This window comes from Rattus norvegicus, chromosome 10, assembly GCF_036323735.1.
Source record: "Rattus norvegicus strain BN/NHsdMcwi chromosome 10, GRCr8, whole genome shotgun sequence".
NCBI classification, from domain to species: Eukaryota; Metazoa; Chordata; class Mammalia; order Rodentia; family Muridae; genus Rattus; species Rattus norvegicus.
The window spans coordinates 51,431,399-51,453,420 of record NC_086028.1 but is presented as its reverse complement, the minus strand read 5'-3'; the positions used below and the strand labels follow the sequence as shown (position 1 = coordinate 51,453,420).

Sequence of the window (22,022 nt, the reverse complement as noted above, 5' to 3'; positions counted from 1 at the left end):
TGGGAGTGGATGGTCAATGGGGGTGGATTCCTGAGGGGATAGGAAGTTCAAGAAAAAGCATGCACCCAAAGAGATGTCCAGCATTGTAGGCCTCTTCCATACCCTGGAGATGCAAGACAGAGAAGGGGGCTTTCCAACAGCCTGGAGGTATAAAGTGAGGGAGTGGACCTCTAGCCTAAGCTCTTCTGGAGTCCTTCACCAGTTGGCCTCTTCTCTGAGAATATATTCTCTAAGAGGCCAAAATACTCAAGATGGGGAAATGGGAGCTGGGGAGCAAGCCCAGCGCTACAGCCTTCTCAGTAGTCAAGAAAACACATCTGCTATCTACACAATGGGCCAGTTCAGAGAAAGAATGATGAGTGGATTTGGACATCAGGGGGTATAACTGGAAAGGAAAGACTTGAGATAAAGATTACCACTTGGAAAATAGCCCAGCAGGCTTCTATTTAACTAAGGCCAGGAACATGGTTGAAAGAAAAGGCTCAAAGAGTCCTGGGGACCTTATTTGCAGGGACCTGGTACATGCTTGAAAATTAGTGTCAAGGTGTATAAACCACAGGGAACCTATGGAAGATGTTGGAGATGAAGTCTGATGCCGGATGAGGGGAGTGGTGTGTCTTCCTCGATTTTCCCTATTTTTCTTGTAATTATCTGAGTATGTCCAGTCCAAGAAGGATGAGATATGCGAGATACCAAGTGTCCACTGGTGCTAAAAACACAGTCTTCAAAGCAGTCAGCCTCCTGTACCTCAGTCTAGGGTCCATGCACCCTTAGCTGTAACTATGTCCACTCAGGGAAGTTATGATTCACACTCCTTCAACTTTAACTCATCCATCCATCCATCCATCCATCCATCCATCCATCCATCCATTCATTCATTCATTCAGGTATTTAGCATTAGGGCACTTGCATACCATGACACATGCACACAGAGGCTGCAGAACCACTCTTTGGAGCCTACTCTCACCTGTCACTTTGTGAGATCTTGGGATCAAAGCCAGGCCTGAAGGTAAGTACCTACAGCTGATGAGCTACTTCTGGGACCCAGTAATGATTCCTTGACCAGAGAACTAACTGTTCTGTGTGGATGGCTAATGGTCAGCAACATCCCTTAACTAATTGTGAGTGTGTACAGTGGACAAACTAACCCTCAGACTACCTTAAGGTTCTGAATTTTGTTCATCAAATGAGGGTCTGATGGATATGTCCTAATGTTGTTGTGGAGAGTGAGTGATGCATGAACCTCTACATGGTAAGCCTCAGTAAACACTGCCTTCTCTCTACCTCATCCCTACTCTGTACCAAGAATTGCTGACCCCTGACCCTTGTCTAGGTGTCAGGTGAAGACCCCAGAACAGATCGAGGTAAGGGCGTCCCCCTCTGAGGCTGGGTGACCAGAAGCATACCTCTGATACCAGATCCTGGTTCAGTCTCTCTTCAAGTTCAGTCTGCATTAGGGCACCCGAACCCTTCCCCAACCCTCCCCTCCCTTTGTTTCTTTGTTGGTCCCCACTACAGGATCTTCATAAGCTTACATTTGTGTCTCTGTCCTTCATCCTGCAGTTTCTCTCAGTCATTTAACCTATGTCAGAAAACCCCCGTATCAGCAGGGAGGAAACATGGAAGCTGTCTTCTTTCTCATTGGCTGCCTTTTGTCCTTGCCTTTCCCAGCACTGAAACTCATTTAAGTTTTCCCCCATGTAAAAATTGTTCCAGAACCTTTAGCCAGTGACTACCATGCACACAGAAGAGTATCCTCATTTATGTAGCAAGGCCATCTCTTGAGCATTGTGGCCACTTGGCTAGCTAGCCAAGCTAAAAATCCTGCTGCCAGCTTTACACACACACACACACACACACACACACACACACACACACACACACCCCACCTACCAAATCTCAAGAATCAAAAGAAGTCTTTTATTTTTCTTCTGTGGATACTGCAGCAGGATATTCTATGGAGCACTAAGTGGAAAGCATCAATGAAGGGGATCCAGTTAGAGATGGGGGCTGCAGCCTTAATACCTTGACAGCCAGCTATGGATTTCTCCCCTAGTTGGAGAGAGCTGACAGGAGTCTGCCCAGAGACCTCAGACCTTTCCTGCTTATAAGATGGCTTGAAGAGCAAAGGGAGTAAAATGCCAGTACACAGAGTCACTTTAACACTTGTCCCTCACTGAATTCTGCTCTTTTTTTCCCCCAGACTTGCTCTTTTATAATACTAATTTCTCATTTGAGTTAAAAATTATCTCACTGGAGAGGTGGTGATTAAATCTGATAATTAGAAGAAATACCAATTAAGTCAGGTTCTCCGTGCAGTAGGCAGGCCTCAGTCACATGGTGTTTGAGGTGAGGGCTGAGCCAGGGGTGCCTGCTCTTCCCTGCTATTCATCCTCTTAGTGCTGAGCCAGAGTCCTGTTCCTCCCTGTGTCCCCCTCATTCTTTAGTATGATGCCTTTGTCCAGACCCTTTCCCTCATGGGTCTGGCTCCCATCACCCAATCCTTAAATTTCTGTTCTCTTTAGGGTGTGACAATACACACTGGTAACCCCACCATAGGGAAGAGAGGCAGAGAAGTGTCCTGAGTTTGAGATCACCCTGGACTAGGCAGCAACAACCTATCTTAAAAACAAACAAAAATGAAGCAAAATCAAACAAGCAACAACTGGCATATTCATGCCTGTAACTCTAAATTTGGGATTTAGGAACAGGAGGGTGGCTGAATTTTAGAGGGTCAGCCTAGACTACATAGTGAACTTCAGGCTACCTAGGCCTCAAGTGAGGGCCTTTCGAAACTCCCCCATACCAAACCAAAACAGAACTCTCCTGTCCTACAAATCAAAGCTCTGCTGTTCCCTGGTTTACGGGTTCCCTGGTTTACTATTTTACCTAACACTCCACCCCTACCCTCCACTTCCACAAGTCCACATGTGCACGGAACTTTCAGTGAATAGTACATTAGTGAGAGGATGGGGACAACATGGACAGGTACTACGTAAGCTGGAAATAATGTCAGTCCCCTCATCTGAAGTCACAGCTCAGAAGCACCTGGCCTGCCTGTGTGTCAGAATCACTTGGGAAACCTGATCTCAAGGCAGTTTGGAAGCCACCGAGTCAAAGTGCCTGCAGTCAGAAGCCAGTCATTACAGTCATCAAAATGTTCATTTTTAAATGAACTATTACTGGCTAAGGACCTCAACTGTCTGGTGAAGGTGACCTGCTATTCTGAGCCCCATAGTCTAAGGTTCACCGAGAGATTAGCCTCCTAAGCCAAAACAAACAAAAGTCACAAACAGGTAAGGAACTGGCAAGGTGCTGACTGGCCTCCAGCAGACTTTTCATAGCTCTAATTGAGAAATGCAAACTCCAGAACAAGCCCTTTCTGTCAGCTGTCTTATATGTGCATTGAGTGAAGAGTCTTGGATTCAGGGAGGCCCCAGCTCTGTGACTTTCGGGCAGTCTGCTTTTCCACACAGCATTTCTCTTTACTCTCCCCTTCCTCTCCTCTGTCCATGGAGCCAGTAGACTGAGCTGTGTCACTGGCCATATTTTCTGGCCTGAAGGCCAAATGAAATATATTCTTCAGGGTCCGGGAGAATTACAGATGCTTTCCATGTCACAGAGCAGGGAAGGAGGAGAGAGAGAGGCTGGCCCATGCCTCAGGTCCTGGCTGGCTATGGTAGGTACCATCTTCTCTTCTTCCCCCTTCCTGTATCAGTTGCCAGAATTTTGCAAAGAAGAGCCCCATGCCCGTGATACTCTCTCAGAGCCCCTCTTGTGACAGCTGCACCTTGTGTCCTAGGCATGCTATGGTCTGATTAAATGACATGCAGACAGATGCTGAACATGTTTCTGACATGACCCAGCCACCACGTCATCCCTGAGAACTAGGTAGGCGTGTTAGCTCATATGTTCAGGGATCACACTCTCTCCGTCCCCTTCATTTTTAAAGCATCAGGGGACGGATTTATCTGTGGAATGTGTAACAGTTGTGTTGTTTTGGCTGCAGGCCAAACTTTTAAATCACACAGTTAGAAGCTGTGGGAAAGAAGTGTCAATTATTAAGGCCATCTGTGTATGGAGGATTCCCAAAGAGAACTCTCAGAGTTCCTTCTTTATATATGGTCCATACCCCTACTCATCCATTGCTCATGCAGCCATCCATAGTTCAGCCACTGATATAAAAACCAAACTTTTTACATTGTGGGAGCTCTTTGCTTCCTTTGAATCTGAGTTCTAATCACCAAAGATTTTCTTAATGATCTGTGGGGTGATGGGTCTTCACTGTTTAGTTTCGTGCCAGGCCTAGTGTCCCCTTACTCAGTAAGTGTGCCTGTTACTTTTTTGTCATTGTGATCAGTCACAAAAAAGGCAGTTAGGTACAGAGGAGGAGAAAATGCTACCAGATGCTTTCAGTCAGCAGAGCAGCCCAGGAACCTCTAGACATGGAGGAGCTGGAAACAGTTGAGGTCACACCTCTCCTTTAGCAGCAACACATAGAGGCTTCCTCAAGATATGGCGTTAACACCCAGCCAAGAAGCTTCTCTTAAAAGAGGGCAAGGAATGCTTCAATGCCAGGGTCTACCTTGGGGCAGCACATATTTAAAATTTGAAGCATCATTGAGTTGAGAATGAGCAGCGGGCTTAGAGAGGCTCACAAGGCTATCTCAACTGCCCACACACATATTAACCATTCCACTGTTGGGCAAGCATCAGGCATAGGGGTATCCCTGGAAGTGTGATAGTATTCCCTCTTACAGACTTTCCAAGTCCATCTGGAGGACTTCTGTGTGTATTACATCAACACATAGACACAAACGTTAGCTGTGCTTCACTCTCAAACATGTGCTCCCTAGGTCTCTCATCACAAGGTAGCTGGTGGGCTCAAAAAATCTCTCCCTTAACTGAACAGCTCTTGGCTACTCAGCTGTCTAGAATAGGCTACAGATAGAAGCACTGAGACTCATACACACTTAGAGCATTGACAGGGAGCAATAGCTTTCGCTCAGCCCATGGAGTGTGAAGTCTCAGCAGACAGTTGAGGCTACTCCAGGAAGTGTTTGCCACATGCACACTCTCCGCATTTCTTCCATCTGTCCTATACCATCAAAAACTGCATTCTGGAGTCACAAGGAAATTCTTCCCAACATACAGCAGCTATCAGCGGAGGCTGCTTGGAAAGGCAGCTTTGTTGAGCTCCAGAATGGTTAGAAAGACTATGCAGCTCTAAAACTCCAGGGAGCCTCACACTGCAGTCTCTATCTACAGAACTAGTTACCTGCAGTAACTCTGCATCCAGCCTGTGTGCTTACATACAACAGCCCCCAGAGGAAGGGATCTTGGAACATTAGCCAACAATATTGGGAATGAGAAATCTAAGGCACAGAAGTGAAGTAACCTGCTCCTTGTTCCATAATAATGTTGATTGTCCATTCCTAGCCCAGAACACATTTCATAACACATTTTGGGGTGTGTTCATAAGGCCAGCCCTCCTCTTGTGTGTAGCAGAGAAGAGAGATTGTCAGAGAGAAAGTGCTCTGCATATTTCAATATAGAAATCATTGATCATAGACAACTCCTTAAGTTAATTCAAATGAAATCAAATTAAAAATTCATTTCCTGAGTCATCCCAGCCATGTTTGGGGTGATTGATTATATTGTGAATGTACTGGAGTTTTCATCACCTCAGAAGGTTTATGGAATATGTTTAGGTATTCAGAGAAACCAGGATGCCAAATTGGAAATACTTTCAGGGGAGCTGTGTGCCAGGAATTGTGTGTGGGTCCTGTCATGCACTAGTGCCTTCAGTCTTCACTGGGGTTGGCCTGAGAGGTTTCCCTGAATCCTGCCTTAGAAAGGAAGCTGTAGGGTTAAGTAACCAACTACGATTACACAGCTTGTAAGTGGACTTGGATTTGAGTCTGTTTGACTTCAGAGATCAGGACTTAAGGATTAAAGAACATAGGCTACAGCACTGCTATTGAGCCAAGAAAACAGATGCCATCCTCAAGATGGGAAAGACAATTAAAGGGCTTGGAGCTAATTACAGGAATTAACGAGGCTTGCTGCATACTTGAAGAGGAAAGCCCAGGGGTGATGTAATCCCATCTCTAGGAATGGGAGGCTGCTGAGCTGGCAGCCTCCTCCATAGGTGCTATAGGCCAACAGAGAGAAAAGGGCATGAAACAAAGCCAGCTCTGGTGTTCACAAGACCATGCTTCTGAGTTGTAGAGAAAAGAAGATGAGGTGGGCCACCACACCTTGAGATAATCAGAGAAAAGGAACCTTCCATCACATACCCTGGAAGGCTCCAATGGTGTCAGGGAAAGGGGAATTTTGTTCTTTCACTTGATGGTGGAGTCAGAGGGGAAAAGGTAAGGAACAATGGATAGACATGGTAAGGGGTCAGTTGTCCCCTCACAAGGGCTTTATTAGGAAGTAGATAATTTCTTGATACCAAATCACCTTTTTCCCACTTGGTTCTTCAGAGGCCCTTCTCCTGGAGCCTCAAGAACACAAAAGGAGACCTCAGTGCTTGGAGAGCATCTCTAGTTCAGTCCATTCACTCTGACATGTGAAGGTGCAGATGGTCCAAAGTAAAAGCAGTCTCTGTCTACCATGTTCTGGGTTGGGGTCCTGGGGTCACATCTAACTGGGAAGCTCTGGTGGACACATAACCTCCTGAAGCCTTCCTTCAACAGGACAAGAGATAGCATTTTGAGGTTGGTTTGGGCACAGAACCATGCCTCTAGGAACTCACTGTGGGTAAGTGTGGGTGTGGGGAGAAGGGTTGAGAGGCTGAATCCAGCCGTTGATCAACCATTTCAGGTTTTATTTTATTTCTCCTTCAGAAAGTGGTGCTATTAAAACTCGATTTAATTTCTCTGTGTAAGATTTTGAAGAGGCTTTGGAGGTCATCTCCTAGCTAGGACTGTCATCTTGCAGATAAAGAAACAGGATCATAGAGGTAAGATGATTTGCCTATGATGGTTCAGCTGGTCAGTGACCAAGTTAGAGCTGGAACCCTGAGACTGACAACATGGACGTTTTTAATTGGAAGTTCTCAACATCAGGAGGATGTCTTTTGCCTATTATCCAGTGCTGGGAACCTAGTCAGATAACAAAATAAGAGCAGGGTTCCTCTTTGGTCATTGACAAATCAAATTAAAGCCCTGAATTTGTTAAAGGAGGTTGGAAGACAGAGATGAAGTCTGGACTAGTGGTCTGGATGGAGCTCAGTTGAGCCACAGAGACAAAGTTTTGATCTTCTTGCTGTCATCAAGACTCTGGAGGACATGGTGGCTTTGAGTATCCAACTCCCCCTGGTCCCCACCTAGCTTCATGGATTTTCTCCAGCTGCTTTCCTTGTGCTGTTAGCTGGTTTTTCTCTTGCTCTCCCAGACCAACCTGACATGGCCCTCGACAAGCTCTCTGTGGATTCCTAAACCTTCTTAACCCCAGAGATGTAATGATGCTTTGTGTGCTGTTGTTGAATGTATACTGAAAATGGATGTTGATTATGTTAAATTATGATGTTTGCCAACCTTCATCTTCTCTCTGTACCCGATGCTGCTTCATGTAGAATGCAGTAGGATGAAACCACATCCTGTCCCTGTCGTCTGTATTGTATGTGGAACTGTATGCTCTGTCAGTGTCTCTGTACCCTTTTGTATGTACAATATGTTGATGTGTATGCTCCTTGCAGCCTTCTGATGTCTGTCTCTGTGTCTTTTTAACCTTGTACTGATGTTCACAATGCAATAAAACAACCAAAATAACACAGCGCCTTCTGGCGATTTTTAACCTCCTTGGGAGATTCTCCTTTATCTGGGATGGATGCATGTGTTATTAGTAAAAGAGAGTGGGTTGGATAAATGGCTCTTTGGTGACCTGGAAAGAGTCTGTAGGCTCCTTGACCCTCTAGTGGATGTAGGCAGATGAGAACGTGCTCATATATGTGAAAGAAGAATGATGGCTGCCTCCACAAGCTTGTCAGGTGAATCACTACCATCTAGAGTTTGCATGAGATCCTAGAGTGCACAGCAGAAACCAGGCAGCTAATTACCAGATTGTGCTCACTGGTGTATGTAGAAGGTCCATAGAACCCACTCTTTAATATTAAAACACTTAAGCTACTGTGCAAACTTTTGCCCTAGAAACACCCTGTCATCACGGAAGCACCATACTTCCTACCCCGCTTTTTCTGCTGTGTCACTGAAACTCATTTTACTGACCCATTTAGAGGATGCTTCAGATTTTGAGACAGTCCTGTCCAAAAAAAAAAAAAAGGAAGAAAGAAAGAAAAAAATGAAAAACAACAAACAAACAAAACTCAACATTCCTGGACTTGGCCAGAGATGTGAAGATCAGAGGAGGGGGATAGCTTGCCTCTGGTCACATGGGTAAGCCTAGGTAGAGTAGTGGGGGATTGCAAACAGAAGAATGTGTGGTTATAACTTAACTCAGGGGTCTCCCAGCTTCTAGGGATGTAAAAACCTGGGTAAAAGTCTCAGACATATCATGACTAAAAATGATGGTAAAAAGGGCGGAAGAACACACCCACCCTCACATTCTTCATGGAAAAGAGAAAGAGCCAAGGTCTTAGGGACACTGGAATTTAAAAAGTGCTGCTTAATCCAGACATGTTATGCTGTTGGCCCTTCCCAGGGGCCAGAAAATGTGTACGAGGGAAGCTAACACAGCATTATTTATCCAGGTTCTCATGATTGTTCCATAAACATGTTTCTAATGCTGCCTTGAAGCTGGTAGGTGCCTCCTCTGGGATTCCTACAACTAGATTTCCAGAGGCTTACATATCCATCTAGTGTGTTCTCAAAACAAAGCCTTTTGTTTAGTACCTAGAAAGACGTAGCTGGAATCTTAACTATTTGAGCTGTTGGGAGAAATTTTCTGAAATTCCAAACAATTGGTTCACTACTTTTTCCACGAGTGTACAGTCATCTTCCCTCCAGAGAGTAGGAAGAAGTGTGTTTTATTCCCTACAATTCCAAATTCACACTCAGATTTAATTAGAAAAGTTCTTGCCAGGAATATATTTCTTGGGCATGCTTGGGTTCATGAGTAGGTTACAGAAGCAGACACCTTCCTGTCTGCTACCCTTGCAGTGCACAGGATAGAACTCCACAGACTTTAGCCCTTTGTGTTATTTAGGAGAATATTATAATGCTTGTCTAGAATCTTCCCTATTCTAAGTCCTCCTTGTCTGATCACCATACTCATAGTCTACAGCACTCTGTAAATGGACCTTGAATCAGACAAGGTTTCAAGGCTCTTTCATGGCAATGCCAATAAATTGGATCCTTCATAAGTTTTAAAGATATTCTTTGCACTTAAGCATTATGATGTGCCTGATTTGTAAACCAACATGATTTGTGTTCCAAGAAACAGGATCCCCAAAGAGAGGATAGACCCCTGCCTTCCAAAAGTCATGCGAAACTCAAATGAAGAAGAAAGCCTCAGGCCTGTTCTTTCATCTCACAAAATGACTTATAAGTGTTGGAACAGCAATATAATCTAAGAATCATGGAGAACTGGGAGGAAGCTGTTTCTCACAGATATGGTGACATGGGAAAGCTTCCTGAAGGGAGTTGAATGGGAGTGAGACTTAGAAAGTAGGCAGGTACACTCTAGGATTTCACAACTAAGTACTTCTTAAACAATGGCATTAGCAAAGACATGTAGCGTGATGAGAAGTGAGAGGAGATTGGATATTCATAAGCTTTGGATATGGTAGAGCTGGAAAGGGATCTTTTATTCCTAACCTGTTGTTGTAACATGACAATTTGTAAATCTTAATGAAGTTCCCACAGAAATAAGATATAGTGTGTATTTGTGTGTTTGTATGCTTGTGTGTGTGTTTGTGTGTGTGTGTGTGTGTGTGTGTGTGTGTGTGAAAGAGAGGGGGGAGAAGGGGAGGGAGAGGCAGAAACAGAGGCTTTTTTAAGGACTGATATTCATATAATAATTTCATATGTGATACTTAGAGGAAGCTACCCTCATTTGCTTTTCTTGTCTGACCTTTCTGTATAATCTTCCTTTGTCTGTTCCAAGCTTTCTTCATTTCCTTTCATTTCTCCTTCTCTTTCCTTGACTCCCATCTGTAATCATTTTGGAAAGATGCTATAAATCAACAGAATAGTCTTTAACACTGGCTCAAAGACTCCAGGCACCACACAGAAGTTAGTTAGGGTTAGACAAATTCTTGGCACATTCCTTTTCTTCTTTGGAAGAAAAGGTGTTGGTTTTGCTTGTTCTAATACCATAAGTGTGTCTTTAGTTACAATCATATGAGGACTTAGATAGGATTCGGCCCCAAAAAGTCACACCAAGCAATAGCTGCTGGTGGGACATGAGGTCGGTGTTGAATTTAGTTGCTCTCTGCAATCACTATCAACAAGAGGAACACTGACCTGGAGAAACTTGAATGGCTAGACAAACAGTGATCTTGCACCATGCAGTAATGGAACTGAGATAATAGAATCGCTTTATAAATGAACTTTAAACTAAAACCAGTCAGGCAGAGAGCATCTTTCTTTTATGCCCACTAACAGTTCATGGCTTACAGACCAAGGTTCAGCACCTAGGACAGCCACAGCTCCCAGCCTGACCTGCTGTCTAGCAGATAGAATGGCAGGCTGACTAAAGGCAGAGCTTGAGGAGAGCAAAGAGATGCTCATAGTACACCAGGTCCAGAGTGAGGAGTTCTAGTCTTAGCTGTCCATGAATGGACAGGAAATTGAGTTTATAGGGTTGGGAGAAAATGCTTGAGGTGCCTCAACTTCTGGGTAATGTTAACTTGAAGCAAGCATGTCCCACTAACCCAATAGAGCTGGTGACTCCGCATCTCTACACCTGCTACTACTGTAACCCTTGGCAGGTTCCTTCACTGAACACTCAGCTTCCCAATCTCTCTGAGCTGTCTCCCTAAGAGGGATCAGAAGGAAAAGATTATTGCACACAACAGCAAGAACACAAGGGAGGTTGGGCTTGGCCTGGAGGGAGCAGAAGGAGCTGCTGGGCAGTGTCCCACTGAGGAGGATAAGGAAAGCTGAGACCATGGCAAGGGTGAGGAGGGATACTTGACTTCCTGTTGTTCTGTGGTACTACAGGCACTTGGATACCTTGCCCTGGGTAGAGGGACATTGGTGGTCTCACTGACCATTCATGCTACAAAGAAGAGCATCTTGAAAGTGGGATTTATAAATGAGTGACAGGAACAGTAGATCTGGGGTGGATGACAAGAGAGGAGACACAGAGACCAATGGCACTTAGGGGAGGCAGAGCAGAAAGGCACACATAACCTACTGCTCTGCACCTCAGGTTGTCACAATGAGTTCATAGTTTCCCTGTCCCCTGATGGTTCCTCAGCCATGTCCCTCTGGTCCCTCCCCAGACTCTCTTTGCCAGCTGTTTCTCAATATTACAGATGGAATGCTACAGCTGGGGAACCCTGAGGTGGGCAAAGGGCTAGAGCCTCTGCTCTTGCTGCATGGGGTGGGTGGGGGTGCTCCTGAGCTGGACAGGGATTCTGGTGGCTACATGATGTAGTAGCCTCACACATAAATGGGGTAGTCAGTGATTAGAGAAAAAAACTTCCTATACCCACTTCTGCCCACACTACAAGTTCTGAGGCCCACTGAGGGGTAAGTGAAGTCTTTGTTCTGCCCAGTTCCTGTGTAGAGACTCATCAGGTGCCCCACTGTATCTTTTCCTCTGCATTTGACCTGCTAGACAGAATGCAGGCATTGATGAATGTGGGTCTCCACCTGAGCTTCCTAAGACACTGGATAAGACTTGAATAACTAATGCCATTCTGAATTACACGCAAGTCATGGGAGGTCAGTGTCGACTGATCTTAGTGCCTAGCTCAACACATCTCAGCCAATGGCAGGCACAGTAACTCATGCCACCACTGCAGAAGGTGCTGAGCAATTAGGAACTGAAGGTCTAGATTCCAAATAGGTGTGTATTCTGAAACTGGGAACTTCCACCTCCTGCATATGACAAGGCATTTTTTTCTACAAATACCACATTGCCCTCATCCATTAATTGGGCCCAAGGAGAGCTCCCACCTGATAGAATTGTGATTATGAAACCAGAGAGTGTATAAACAAGGCTGAGGCTCATACCTGGTGTTTGGTAAGTGTTTAGCCAGTACCAATTTGCTTACTTAAGTTTCAAAGCTGTGTAAATTAAGCAAAGTTATCCTAATACTCATATCTGTGCATAGTCTTCTCATTGAATGCAGTCAGTGAACCCATTCCACATGACTCGTCCTTCCCAAGCACACATAGATGGGGTGGGAGATAACATGCCCATGTTAGTGGAAACTATAATCCGAGGATACATCCACACACATTGACAGACAAGTCAGAGACAAAGAATAGAGACCAGCAAATATCAAGATACTCTGGCCCTGACTCCGCACTTTCACTTTACTGAGTTAATTATCTCGCCCCACCGACCCTTGACTTTTTATGAGGAAGTATGACTCCAAGGTCCTTCCCATCAATGTTCAACATTTAATGATAATGAAGTATGGTTTCATTCCCCTTACTGTTGTTTTCAACAGTTTCTTGATTTTTAAGAACTTTTGGAGAGATTTCTATTCAAAACTTAGTTCTTTGAATGAGCCTTTGATGATCTCCCTGAGAAATAACTGTATGATCCTTAACACATTAACAAAGGCACATCTTGCCATCTTTGTGTCTGGAAGGCTCACCTCTTGGGGGAGAATCCATTATCCTTCTCCTTAAGGCAAGTGAAGACAGCATCATCTACTGTTGTTCCCCTTTCGCCTTTGCTACCAGCATACTCTGGAAGTTTAGAACAGAGTTATATCCATCAGGTCATCATACACACACAGCCAGGGTCACTTCCACTTTTCAGTCCCTAGAGCAGGTCTGACTTTTATCTAATATCTATAATTTTATAGCTTTCTGTTTAGCCAAATAAAGTCTATTTGGGAACTGTCCAAATGTAATAACTTTAATTTTTTTAATCATAACCTTTTTATAATTGCATCTATGTAAATGGTAGACAAATGAGAATACATGAGTCAGCCGAAAAACATGGAAAAGTGCCAGTAAGGGGACCTACCATTCAGAGCTAACCATTTCTTATGTTTCTTTGATCACTTGATGCAAATAATTTGTATAATTACAAATCATATTCTAGCCTGTTTTCCTGTTGCTTCCCAGATCTGTCTTACATAAATGTGTTGCTTACCCACAAAGGAAGGCCAATGACAGCTTGGCCTTAAGTATTTTATTCAGCTTATGGACTGTGACTGGACACTTCTAAATGCCTACAATGACTGATGGTTCTAAGCAGAACTTTCTGAAATAATCCCTTCCTTCCTTCCTTCCTTCCTTCCTCCCTCCCTCCCTCCCTCCCTCCCTCCCTCCCTCCCTCCCTTCCTTCCTCCCTCCCTCCCTCCCTCCCTTCCTTCCAATCCTCACCATTAGTCAAATATTCTGGGGAAATAGTCTGTACATTTTTAAGATTTGGGGAAGTGTACTCCTGCTTTTAATGCTGTACAATTTGAAGTGAGTGTGAATACACAGTTTGTTCCTTGGGCAGCATGTGCCATTGCTGTACACTAAATGCCTATCTCAAATCCCATAAGCTTTGAGTCTGAGGAGGAGATGGGGTCTTGCTGTTTGGGTCATTTCTTTGGACACTGAGGTGCATTTATTCTTCATAAGCTTATTGAGCAAGTGCGTGCCATTGATCCAACAGATATGTATTACCTGTCATGTGCCAAACACTCCTATGGTATATCTTCCTTTCTGAGTCTGTATTGACTAGACAAGGATGTGTCTTCTTTGAGAACTGATGCTTGAGCCCCCTCATCATTAGCCTGTGCCTCATCTCTGGTGCACAGAGACTGTTATAAATTCTTTCCCCCCACTCCATGGAGATTGTCACACCTGGGTATTTATTACCAATCTATCTGAGCCTTTTCTTCTCTAACCTCTTCACTAAAGGAGTACAGGAATTTGGAGACCAGCCCGCTGGGAAAAGGCAAGAGGGCTGACCACAGGAACCCTGCAGGGTGAGATCTGAGTGAACGGCCACACCTCTAAGTCAAGCCTAGGCTTGACACGCCTGGAAACTTGATCTCAGTGTTCCAGATGCACTTCTACCAAGGCTGATCCACACTGACTAAACTCACTGGAGGCTCAAGTGTGCATTACAAAGAGACTCATTTGTGATGAGAAGAATAAAAAATAAGAAGAAACTGACAGGCCATCAGACAATTGTTGAGCCCTTCAGTACAATTTACTCCCCAGGCAAGTTGCAAGATCAGCCAGACATCTTAAGAGGGCTTCTGCATAGGAGAGCAGAGCAAGGGCCAGGTTATGGATTTGTAAGTTTAGTAATATGTTCTGACATCCAATGCACTGTTCATATCCTCTCCCGGGACAGTGCTTGGGTAGGGACAGCCAGTTGGGCACTGAGCTTTGCAGCTGACACACTAACACCCTCACCTTTACCTGGACAGCATTGTTATGGCTTAGGTGAGATCCCAACAATGGGTGGAATAACTTCTGGCTTCAATTTGCTGTTCTTCATTATGTTGTTTCAAGATGCTTTGGCCCACACATCCACAGCACTGGCTTAGCTGCACGAGTCATGAGGTTTAGATTTTCTGTGTCCAATGTATGCATATTGAGAACTTTCAGGTAATCACATGCTGTGGGACAAAAAGGTATGGGCTTCTGGTGCTCGCTGACATCGAAAGGCATGATGGTCAGTCTTAATGTTGGTTAATCAAATCTGAGGTAACAGTTCTAATCAAGTCCCCCTTGGGGAAATTGCTCTTCTTTCACAGTTACTACAGATCTGTACTACAGCAAGGCAGACATCTCCACACCGGCATCTCAAGCCTTTGGCAAATCTGTGATCAAGCTTAATTTCAGGGGACAGTTTTGAGTAACCTTAGGCTCCTTCACATGGATGGCACCCCATCTTAAGTTCATGTTTGTGCTTTGAACTCAAGAGCAATTCTCAATGTAGCAGAAACCTAGAAAGTCCAGTGCCAGTGAATTAATAAAGTGGGAGACTCTCAGCCTCTGTGGGATGGAAGCCAGCTTCTAAGTACTCAGTCTCCTACCACAAGGCACCTGTGATTTCCTTAGGAGGCCCTGCACATGCCACATGCTGCACTAATTACCAATACATACTAGAATTTCATTCTTCCCACATCTTGACATCAGAGGTCAATCTACACAACACAACACACACACACACACACACACACACACACACACACACACACACTAACAGCTTTGAGTGCTGTAGAGGCCAGGAAGGTCTTGCTGTGGGCATAGGGAGTTGAGATGGCATCAGACAGAGCCCTGTGAGCCTCCTTCAGAGACTACAGTGGGTGATGGAATTACCTCAGGCAGCATGAGTGTTTTTCACCACAGGACACTAAATCCTCTAAATCTTCCTACCACTTATCACCATGTTACCAGGAGAACCCTTAGTAGATGTTCCCAATGATCACCAAGACTCCATTTAACCCTTGAAGTCCCAGCTAGATGAATTTCCTATTTTAAACTGGGCCTTTTAAGAGTCTGAGCCTCTGAGGTGAAACTCTGGCAAGTGAGTGATGGATTCTCCCCAAACAACAGATTGGAGGAAGAATTTTTTTTCTTTTTTGTAAGTGCTATGACATCATCCTAGTCATTAACACGGAATTGCTCATAAACACCATCACTTTTGCAGTGTTCCACAATGATCACTGGGAGCCATTCTATACACTGAAGGTTAGCATTTCCTCAAGCACTAGGTTGTCTCAAAGGTGAAGCCTCTGCTCTCCTGGAAGCCTGTGGTCATGGGACATCTCTTCTGTTGAAGCATTGGTAGCAGATGTCAAAATGACTCCTTATAACAATTCATCAGAGTCCAATTCCAGGGTGCAGAACTTTGGTGGTAAACACTAGATTTCAATCCCCGTTCTGCTGAGCACCCATCAAGGACTCCTTGACAACTCACCTCCTTCACTCAGCCTCCTTCATCCCTGCTGAGCGCATTGCCAGGGACAGAACAGAGATTAGATTTCAAATGAACATAGCAGTCCCTGATTGCAACAAGGCACAGAATCAGTAATGCGCTAAATCCAGCATGATGATGTCTCTTGCTACTTTCAAAGAGAGACAAATGAATTAGAAAGGGGGCTGAGGAAGGCTACTGTCCCCGGCCATGGATGGTCTCAGCAATACCATCTAACAGACTATCGGTGTCATGTTCCTCCAAACCTTCAGACATGTTGGTAGATTCCGTGTGTTAACACTTGTTACAGCCAGGGGTCACATAGCTTCAGTACTCTCTGGAATAGGAATCATGTCAAAATGTATCATGTGACTTGAAGTCTTTGGGGTTAGGAAAGCAGGTACCAGAGGTAGGAGTCTAGAAGCCAGAAAGAGGACTGACTGGGAGTGAGTGGAAGCAATTCTCTGTTTCATGAGTCTGTGGATCACAGGATTGCTCATGTCCAGGGGACTGTCCAGGAAAGCAGAAGGCTGCCCCTGAAGCCACAGTCAAGTCCAATAACTTGTCTGTACTTTCCACTCTGTAGCACTGGCCTACACTCTGCCATGGCCACCTTTCCTGCAGACAGTTTACTGCCTCGGTGGCTTTAGCATAGAGCTGTATGGATACTCAGGATTCCATGGGGAAGGTGCAGAGTTCCAAATTGGCCTTTGGCTTACCTTTGAAGCCTTCTCCTATAGTATGTAGAGAGAAGTTAGCTTGGCCTTGGCTTGTATTTCTTGCTCAGCCACTGCACTGTCAGCTTTAACTAGGTCCACCCTTTACCTTTCATTACACCCGTGTGTCCAGGAAGGTCTTGTACATGTTTTTCTGTTTGGTTGCTTTCTGTATTCATCTATCTATCTATTTGTCCATCTATCTATCTATCTATCTATCTATCTATCTATCTATCTATCTATCTATTTATCTATCTATCTATCTTGACATAGAATCTCTCTTTGCCACTCAGGCTAATCTCAGTCTGCTACCCAGGCTAGCCTGGACCTTCTGATGCTACCGAGTGCTGGGATTACAGCTATGCACATCAGGCTTGGTGCCAACAGTTTATCAAGGCATTTCTCCCAGGACTTTGAGGGGCCCTTACTAGGTGAATTCTTGTTTATTCTCCTGTCTTATTTGTGTATCAAGAAGCTCAGGACTGGAGGTCCCTCTTTTGTTCACACATCTGGGTGTGGTGGTGGCTGTGGTGGAGTTGGTGATGGAGAAGGTGGTAGTGGTGGAGGTGGTGGTGGTGGTGATCGTAGTGGTGGTATGAGCACAAATTTTAGTTCCAGATTTCCTAGTCTCAAGTGCCATGCTATGGTTCATTAATTACGTGTGTCAGCATGTGCCTGAGTTTCTCACTTTTTCTATGCAGAGCAGATACACGGACTGCTTGAGAACTGTTAGGCACAATGTCTAGAAGCATGCTGGGCATATAGTGACATTAACTGTTACCGTTATAGATGGTGACACTGGAGAGAAAAAGACGGGCTCTTAATTGAGTCAGTTGAAAAAGAAAAAAAAATCTAATGCAGAGTCTTGCCAAACTTGTTACATGTGGGACAGGAAACACACACACACACACACACACACACACACACACACACACAGACACACACACACACACACACACACACACACACACACACACACACACCCTGATGCTTTGGGAATCCTGCAGCTTTCTTCTGACCAGTTGGCTTTCCTGCTCTGAGACAGTTCCACCGTGCGGCAAGGTAGGCTCACCTGGGGAGCTGCCCTCTGTTTGTTTTATATTGGAAAATGATAGTTGTGGGTGTTTTGTGGAGTACAAAGTGATGCTGAGTTCTTTCTTAATATGACTGGAAATGATTAAATCAAGCTAATTAACATATCCATCACCCCAAATGCTTGATTGTTTTGGGATGAGACTGTTTGAGATTTCCTCTCCTGGCGATAGTGGGATATGCAGCGCTCAGTTGTTCGCTCTATCCACCACGCTATGTAATCACATTTTTAAAAGAAGCAGCGTTATTGCTCCTGTCTAAGGATTTGCATGCTTTAACTCCCGCTCCGGGTCTGAGTTACCCCCCTCTATTCCTTACACTGTGTGTTCAACATTTTTCAGATGTCACACAGAGTGAACGCGGTGTTCATCTTCCCCTCATTCTCAGCCCATGTAACACACGCAGTCAAATAGGAGAGTTTCACAATTACAGTGCCCAGGCCTCACCCAACGCCAATTATATCACGATTAAATTGTGGAAGAGGCAGCAGCTGTCAGACCACTACAAACATTCTGCTTTGAGGGGTAAGGAACAGCCAAATCAGAAACCACCCTGTAGCACACTACCCCATCCCTTCTTTCCACACCTCTTCTCCCCTCTTTTCCCTTCTCTTCTTCTCCTTTCCTCCAGTAACCCCAGCAGAGGAACTTGCATTACACTTCTGAGAAAACTGAAGTCATTAGATGGACTCTTCCTTTTGCCCCTGCCAAAGCTGTCAAGGGACCCCTTTCTCCAGCCACACCATCCTCCTCTCTTCTCAGAACCAGTACTTGTCCCCTCCCTAGTGATGCCTCCCCTATGTCATTGCTGCTTCCTCTAGTTGTTCCTCTCTGCTCAGTGGCTGTCTTTTTCTCTTGCAGTCATTACTAAGAACATACAGCTTTAGGACCAACAAACAAACCAAAACTATACAATTCCTCCAGCTCTTGCCATGAAGAGCCGCTGGCCTGGGCACCAAAAATCACTACAGAACTTTTCCTAGTAGTCAAGACGTGGAAACAAATTTTGTCCATGGGAGTACCAATGGAGAGAAAAGGCAAATGTGATACAGTCTTGTAAGAAGGTGTAGGGCTAGGCACCTCAAAATCTATGAATGCTCAAGTGTCTTTTTAAAAAGGCTCTATGTTTTCACAGCACACGTGAAATCCTCTCTTTGGCGTTAAATTACCCTTAGATCACAGGCTATGCCTACAGCATTTGTGCTATGACAATAGTGCCGTGTTCCTGGGAGAACGATAACAAGAGAGTTCATGTTCAGTATAGATGTGACCATTTTCTGAATACCTTGATCTATGATTTGTTGAGTTGTGGATATAAGAACTATGGGTGCATAGGGCTATCTGTATTATTTAGTCTTCAAGATAAATGAGATTGTGACATATTCTTCAAGAGGAATGAATCTTTGGGGGCTTTTATTAAGATAGGCCAGCCACTAAACAAATATGTGATTCTATTTATATGATCTACATTTAAAAAATTAGTAATAGTACAACCTATAGTTAGAAGTCAAAGGCTCAGGATGGAGAGGGTGTGCTCAGTCAGCCTTTATTAGGATGGACTCCTAGAGTGAAACCACTCTGGAGCTGGATGGTGGGGTGTCTGGAAAGGATCAGAAATACCCATGCTGCTATGGAGTGTCCAGCCAGGAGCAGGAACAAGCTCATGTTATATCCTGTATTTTACCATAATTAAAAAGTTTAAAATAATAGAAAACATTGTAAACACTAGCTTCCCTGCTTGAACCTCACCTTCATTTCTCAGCCCACCAGCTATCTGGCTTCTGCGTCTCCATTCTAGCAGACTTCCAGCCGCAGTCACCTTGACACATGCTTAAAACCCAGCAAACTGCTTCTTTCTCTCCTCCCATAATCCCCACACTGATACCTGCTGGCGACTCTTCCAGTACTCTCGCCTCCATCCTCCAGTTTCCATTGCTCCACACACTCCTATCTCTAACTCTCTCCACCCCACTGTATCTGGTCCACGGGTTAGATATTGGTTCTTTGAACATCTAGGTCCTTTCAATTCTCTCACCCAGCACCACAACATCCCCACTCAGAGGAACTCATCAGATCTCACAGTTTTAATGCAATCCACACACTTATGACTCATAGAGCTGCATCTCCAGGCCTGGCCTTTTTCTCTGAAATTCTTCTGCCTGCTTGACCTCACCATTCAGGTGTTTCAAAAGCATCTCACATTTACTGTGTTCCAAATACAACCTCTGACTTTACATTCCAGCCCCAAACCCTGCATCCAGCATTCTCCCTGGTCTCAGCAAAAATGAAATTGTTCAACTGCTCAGCCAGCATGCCTTCTGTCTCTCGTTTTCTTATAACACCCATGTTTACAGTTTCATGTCCTCCCTTTTCACATATACGGTATGCATACACATTGCGTTCAGCTTTGAATGATGCCTTCAAGATGCCTCGAATCTGCCTCATGCTCTTTCAACCTTCTTGGTCCATCAGCATCTTTCTTCTCCTGTTGCCATGCTCTCCTTACTGGCCCAGCATGCTTCATTTTTTTTTCTTTTTGGAGCTGGGTACCGAACCCAGGGCCTTGTGCTTGCTAGGCAAGTGCTCTACCACTGAGCTAAATCCCCAACCCCTGGCCCAGCATCCTAAGTGTTTCCTTTTCCTTCTCTCCCTTGCCTTTAGCCACATAAGAACTCTACCTCCACAGGCCATTCAATGTTACTTCTGTACTCAGCTCAAGCTTAGCTTTGCTCTATCCCCAAACTCTGCATATACAGGACACACACACACACACACACACACACACACACACACACACACTTCCATTTCTTTATTCTTCAGCCTATGTCCATTTTGCTTAGCTGGGTCATCATTTTCAAGACCTTTTTATGGTGTCACTTGTCCGAGAATCCATTCTTGATCACTGGATGATCACTACATTCTACTATCATCCATTCCTCATGTCTGACATTGGCTTGGCCTTTACTACGAAAGCAATTCTTCACCTATTTGTTTCACACTTATCATTACCTGTGTCTTCCTATAAACTTTGGATGCAGTACATACCTGAGCCGCATCTGCTTGGCTCAGTAATGTATTTCTAGAGACTCTCTGACAGCGCCTGCCTGGAACCCGGCATGTTAATGAATCCTTGTTTGACAGATTGAGGTAATGTCACCATGAAATGCAATGTCTTTGACTTAGTTTGTGTTTCTATTGAGATTAAAAATGGCCATATTTTAGCAATTTATAATCCCTGATTTCCCACATTTTGTTAACAAGTAAAAATTAATTAAAGTAAATAATATCCAGATTCATTAATGCATAGATTTTATTTGTTTTCTAAAAGGGTTTGAGGGTAATATTTAATGTTTATTTTGTACTTAAAGCAAGAAGATTTTATAAGAATGAGTAACAATTTGGCGCCATTTAAAATAATTCATATTATCAATTTATCTTCATTTTTAGCATCTTTTGGACTTGGGGCTTTCAATCAACTTGGCTTCAATCATGCTTCTAGGATCGCTTCCAGTTGCTGGTTAAATGTTTTAGATACTCTTTCTTGCAGTTGCTGCCTATCTTACTTAGCTATGACTGTAATGAAACATGATTACAAAAGGCAAGCTAGAGGGGAAAGGGTTTATTTGGCTTTCACTTCTACATCATAGTCTATCATTGAAGAGAGTCAGGACAGGAACTCAAACAGGGCAGGAACCTGGAGGCAGGAGCTGATGCAGGGACTATAGAAGGGTGATGCTTACTGTCTTGCTTCCCCCGGCTTGCTCAGCCTGCTTTCTGTGTGAAACTCAGGAGCACCAGTCCACGGATGGTCTCACCCACAATAGGCTTGCCTTACCAGATAATCTGCTAATTAAGAATGTATCCTACAGGCTTGACTCCAACCCCACTTTATGAAAGAATTTCTTAATCAAGGTTCCCTCCTCTCTGATGACTTTAACTTTCATCAAGTTGACATAAAACTATCCAGCACACACTGCCTTTCAATTAGCAACTATGCGGTGACTAACTGGACCTCAGCTCTGCTCTCTCAATTTATTCTTAATGAGACAGCCCATGTTGCAACTATATGGAAGTTTTACATTGGGAGTTAAAAAAAAAAAACAACTTCTCACTGGTATCTCTAATTATGACGTTATATTTTCAGATTACATTCCTCTTATGGGCTATTGTTCCCTGGTCCAGTAATGCATTT

The 22,022-nt window shown here is 44.3% G+C and overlaps 1 protein-coding gene and 1 long non-coding RNA gene across 4 annotated transcripts in view; one reads left to right on the top strand and one right to left on the bottom strand.

Annotated features, from left to right (window-relative positions):
• LOC120095122 (uncharacterized) overlaps positions 1-22,022 on the bottom strand; it is a 150,746-nt gene that overhangs the window by 61,230 nt on the left and 67,494 nt on the right. For both annotated transcript variants that reach the window (XR_005490297.2, XR_005490296.2), the window contains exon 2: positions 12,743-12,836. This is a non-coding gene — a long non-coding RNA (uncharacterized LOC120095122). The remainder of the gene's footprint in view (positions 1-12,742; positions 12,837-22,022) is intronic.
• The window catches only part of Shisa6 (shisa family member 6), a 294,351-nt gene that overhangs the window by 237,736 nt on the left and 34,593 nt on the right, over positions 1-22,022 (top strand). The gene's annotated exons all lie outside the window — the stretch shown is intronic.